This window comes from Vicia villosa, linkage group LG4, assembly GCF_029867415.1.
Source record: "Vicia villosa cultivar HV-30 ecotype Madison, WI linkage group LG4, Vvil1.0, whole genome shotgun sequence".
NCBI classification, from domain to species: Eukaryota; Viridiplantae; Streptophyta; class Magnoliopsida; order Fabales; family Fabaceae; genus Vicia; species Vicia villosa.
The window spans coordinates 82582235-82588234 of NC_081183.1; the positions used below are offsets into that span (position 1 = coordinate 82582235).

Consider the following 6000-nt stretch of genomic DNA (forward strand, 5'->3'; position numbering starts at 1 on the left):
GATTTGAGCCATGAAACCATGCTTTGACCAAAAGTCAACTTTCTAGAGAATTAGGTCAAAAACCCTAGTTGTATACCAGATGAATTTGAAAGTTGTTAATCTTGAATTGAACCACACTTGAACTTGAATATTGATGAGGGAAATAAATTGTGAATATGAGACACACAACCCTAATTTGCCTAAACTCTTTGATCAATCACCTATCTTGTGAAACAAGTAACAAATAAACACAATTTTTTTGTATATTTTTGGTTACAAAATCATGAATGATTATGGATGAGATGAATAATGGTGATAAATGAAGTGATATCTTTGTGTCAAAAATTGTGGTATGACACACCCTTTCTATTACGGTATCTAGGCATATCTTCTGCAACAACTGTTTTTGGAATATGTGTCCCATCAAGTTCTCCAATTGAATTCTAAAAATAATTTAAAAAGTTACTACAATTATAGATACCTAAAAAGGGTTATAAGTTGTAAAAAGAATCAAACTTACCTCAAACCATTTCTATTTATTTGCCTTAAGGCCGTCCTAATTATAGTCGTGAAACTTTAAATAATCTCGGCTTACTTTTATAACAGCTCAAACGACATTATTGAATTGTCTACTCACTGTTTTTTTTATCTACAGTAGTTAAAGTGTATGACTCTATATTTTAGGTTGTGAGCAAGGATATGCAAAAACATTTCCACAACTTCACTTGTTGGAACATTTGTTGTCTTTAACAACTGCCCTTTTTCTTCTAAAATTCTACAAAGTTTAAAAAATGCCCCTTTACTAACTCTTAATTGCTCCATGCAATCAATTTTCGTTCCTCTGTATAGACGGTTAAGAAAATTGTGCCTTTCCAATTCCCAATTACGAGTTGGTTCCTTAACAAAATATTTGTCATTTTACCAAGCCATTACTCTTAATAACATAGTAACAATACTAACAACAATTACTGTTGTTTCCTCAAGCTCTTCCATTTCTTCTTCATTTCTTTTACGCTTTATTGAAGTGTCAACTATACTAATGTCCATTTCTTAAAATAAAGATTATGTTATGAGCATATGGGAGAGTAACATTCATTTTGTAAGTAAAAATCGCCATAGAACCTTACACATTGATCACTAGAATTCAAAGATTAAAAAAGAGACAACAAAATAGCTACTCCATATACAGGTAAACAAGACCCCTAATTATACTTATATTCAAATCAATTCTCTTATAATTTCTCAGCAAATAAGTTTAATTTTTAGTTTTGAAACAGTTCGAGCAAAATCATCCAATTTCTTTCTTTGTGTATCAAATTTTATTTGTTAATGATGAATATGTATCATCCAATTTACTTCAATAACTTTGATCGCACAAGTGCAGTCACTACGTCATAATATAATTTTTATATCCTTATGAAATTGATTAATGACAACTCCTTATAATATATGTAAAGTGTAATAATTAATTATAAAGAACATGATTTTGTCAACACTTCAAACTAACATAAGATTTTACGGTGTACCCGAATATAATTAAAAAAAAATGCAAACTTCATGAGTGTATTTTTTAAAATTGATTCAAATAAAAATCCTGAAGTCAAATTCTATGTTGAATTATCATTCTACGTTTAGATGTAGTTCTTTTGAATTATCCAATACATTAAAATATTCCAGACTGTAGAGTATATGTTTTTATGCATGTCCGTTGAATGTGCTATTTTACTTTATTTATATTAATATTTATTGTTGAGTAAGTAAAGAAATATTGGCAGACTTTGGAAATTTTATGATAGACCCTTACTAACACTCAGACATTCTAATATGTGTCTATATCAAATTAACTAATATTAACTTTTTCTTCTAGGCTCTAGAAAATATTATGACATTCACTTTGGTTCTGAACTACATAAAACCTATTAAAACTAGATGATTTCAATTGCATAGTGCAGACTCAGTTTCGATGATAAAGCTATACTTATCCTAATACAATCTTTGTGATTAACTCATTAAAGATAACACTTGATTGAAGTGTATACCATTTCAACCACACTATAAAAATCTAGCTTGACTCCATATATGATAACTCAATAAATTCACAATCAAACATGTTCAGATTTTCATAAGTTCTGTTATGACAAAAAAATAATTAAGAAACTGAATTGATTTCATAGAAACTCACCTATACCATTAAGACAAGCCATAAAATATATTAAACACACTTCAATTACTTTTCGGTGTGGCTATAAAATTAGTATCTTCACTTTTTTTTTACCAAAGCAAAACTAACTTCTTTCATTCAATAAAATAGTTTCAAATCAAGGAGGTATAACATTAACAGAACTACTTCGACACCAAGAATTGACCGCCTTTGTTAAACAATGAGCAACCATATTCGCTTGACGCTTGACAAACTCTACCTCAAAGTTTGGAAAATTAAGTAACAACAGCTTAATAGATCGAATAATAAAACTAAATTCGGAACCTCCGGTAACATTGGATTGGATGACTTGCACCACCTTTTGCGAATCACTCGCAAACACTACATGATCAAGATGAAGTTCTAAAGTACCTTGGATAGCTTCTTTCAACTCCAACGCCTCTGCTTCTAGAACGGATAAAGTACCAACATCCCATGTAACATCCGCTTTAACAAAGTTACCCATATTATCCCAGATACACCAACCTCTATTAGTAGTTCCTTGGTTGTGATTAAAACCCGCGTTGACATTGCACTTGAACCATCCCAAAGGGGGAGGAAACCACTGTTGATTGTTTGGGGGAACAACCTCTCTATCTTGAGTATTTTGTGCCAACAGCCATTCCTGCCACTTATGAGAAGCTAACCGACCAAGTCTTGATGCTTCCTCTTTCTCATTATTCCAAATAAAATTATTTCTATTCTGCCATAAAATTTCGAGCATGATCGCTAAGCGCCCAGTCACCTTTCTATCCTCCTTGCTACACACTTTCAAGATAAGAGATTTAATATCATTAAAATGAGTAATATGAGGTGCGACGGTGTCGTGGAGACCTGCTGCCCTTCAACAAGAATAAGTTTCTGGACATCCGAAAAAAAAAATACCAATCATCCTCATCTAAAACTTCGCAAAACATATCTTCACTTAGAATCAAACCAATATTAATTGTGGTTGTAGCAGTACTCTCAACCACATCAACAGGAAAATACGGCTTACAACAAATGAAAATCACAACATAGAGATATCACATCCAAACAGCCACAATGCTTTAGATTTTACTCAACATAATCACACTTTATGGAACACACAGCTACAATTTTCTTCTGCAAAAAAATGTTTCTCCAAACTCAGTTTGAAACCACAAAATAAATAAATAAATAAAATAGATTAAAAATAAAAAAATAAAAATAAAAACCATATATTTAAAAATGAAGACAAACAAACCAATTTTTAGTTGGTTCAGTGGCGATTGGCGCTGAACTTGGTAGCGAGGATCACGGTTCGATCCCCACAACTGCGATCGGGAGGGAGCCGGAACCACTTGATACCAGAACTGGCCCCGAATCGGACTATACTGATGGTGATAAAAAAAATGAAGACAAACGTTTGTATCAAACTTTTGGAGTTTGTTTTAGATCGTACAGTGCCTTTTGTAGTTTGAAAACATGATCAGAGCATTAATGTTCTCATTTTAATGTAACATTAATTTAGGATAGAAATTATGTGTCTGTCGGTAACTGGGAGAATCTGTGGAACATTATGGCTCCGCCTAGAGTTAAACATCTTTTGTGGAGAATTTGTAGAGGTTGCTTGCCATCGCGCATTAGACTCCGACAACATTTTGTTCAATGTCCGTCGGAATGCCCTGTTTGCGAAGCAAATGAAGAGGAGGATTGGCATGTGTTTTTTGGGTGTAATTATATTATTAAGTGTTGGCGGGCAGCAAGTTTGTCTTCTATCATTGAGCCTCGTTTACAAGTTTTTAATGATGCTAAATCCCTTATTCTCGATATCTGTAGTAGAGAAGATAGGAAGGATGCGAGTCGTTTTGCTATGATGATTGAGGGAATTTGGAAGAACCGTAACAATATAGCGTGGAATGATGAAAGGGAGAGTCTTTCTAGATTAGGCTTGCAAGCCTATTTAAATTGGCAGGATTGGTACGCACCCCAGGATAATCACGAAAGCATTATTAGCAATCATATTTCTTCAGTATGGTCTCCTCCTGTTGAAGGTTGGGTGAAATGTAATGCCGATGCCGGTTTCAACAAGCCTCACCATTCTACTAACATAGGGTGGTGTTTTTGCGATAACATGGGTAGATTCATTACTGCAGGAGTTGCTTGGGATATTGGTATTATGTCCCCGAAGGAAGCTGAGGCGTTAGCATTGAAAGAAGTTACGTTGTTCAACACGTTGTTACCTTGAATTTGGATCATGTGACATTCGAAAGCGACTCTCAAGTGGTTATTCAAGGCATTCATTCTATATCTACTGGTAGTTCCGAATTTAACTGTATTCTTCTTTCTATTAAGCGTTTGTTAGCTTTTATTCCAAGCTTTGAGGTAAAGTTTATTAAACGCCAAGTGAATATGGTTGCCGATTCATTAGTTAAGGCGGCCAATTCTTGGTCTAGGCGTAGTATCGTAAATGTTGTTCCTCCTTGTATTGAATTTCATTTGATAAATGATATGAGTTAATTTTGTTCTTGTCAAAAAAAAAATTTGAAAACTTTTTTTAATATATTAAAAAAAAATTAATTCACTTTTTATAAATTGAAAGATTGTAACTAAACATACATTATAAAGTACAACTCAATTTTTTTTTTAAAAAAGTATTTAAAAATGTTTTTTATGAAAAAATATTTGAAATAACTTTAAATTTATAAATTTATATGAATTTTGATATGCAAAAAAAAAATTATAGTAAAAGGTTGAAATATTAAAAATAATATTTTAAAAATAGCTATTTAAACTAGTTTTTTATTTGAAGTTCCTTTTTTTAAAAAAAAATTACAATAATGTTTTTACAAAAATTATATGATATTATAAAAATCATTTAAAATAAATTTAAAAAATGAAAAAAAATACTATATATATATATATATATATATATATTAAAATTATTAGTTTTTATTTATATTTATTCTCGGTTGTCTAATCAAAGCCATGAGATAATATATCTAATTCAAAAGTATAAAAAAATGACATGACAATAGATATAATTGATTTATTTTGTAAGAGAACTTATTAAAAAAATGATAAAGTTCAATTTCATAACGTCAATAAAAATTCCTTAAACTTGGCAACTTTTCCTTCCGAAAATCCCGTGAAGAAAACAAAAAATGTTTATTGAGATTAAAGCAAAGGTATTTTGGATTGTTGTGGTTGTTCAATTGTCCAAATTATTAAGATAAAAAAACTAGACCATATTTAACCACTTATGATTATCTTATTGAAAGCATACAATATCACAATCGTTGTCATAGTTGAGTTTAATCTAATCTTGTTTTGGACGTGACATTAATATCTTATATGGCCGTCAAAAAAAATGTTTGATGACTTTTGAAGTCCTTTTAGTAGTGTTGGTGACATTATAAATCTGATAATGTGGATTGGATTGGATTCTCTTATCTTTCTATTTTTTGGCATACGTATGCAGCTTTTCCTACTGCTCATCCCTACTTTAAAGTAACACAAAAGTTATTCTTTTTTTGTGAGTGAAGAATTAGTGCAAAGTTTATTAGAACGTCTAAGCACAAACCACTTGTGTGTTTAATATTTTATTGATAAAAACTTGTATGTTTAATATGCTATAGGATGTGAATTAGGGCATGTTTGTTTTAGTTTAAATTTTTTTTTGTATTTTTAAAAATAGAATTTTTAAAATCGTTATATTACAAGTTTTTTTATTTTTGTTTTTTTAAAAATGAAACACTAATTTTGATATCCTATAACATAAACATCCATTATTGAAAACCAAAATTTATTTAAAATTAAGTGAATTTTTGAAAATTTGATGTCTAAATTTTTTTTCCATA

General features: G+C 30.6%; 1 pseudogene; it reads right to left on the reverse strand.

Annotated features, from left to right (window-relative positions):
• Positions 1 to 690, reverse strand: part of LOC131597429 (uncharacterized) — a 38631-nt pseudogene extending 37941 nt beyond the window's left edge.
• Positions 691 to 6000: the final 5310 nt, after the last annotated feature.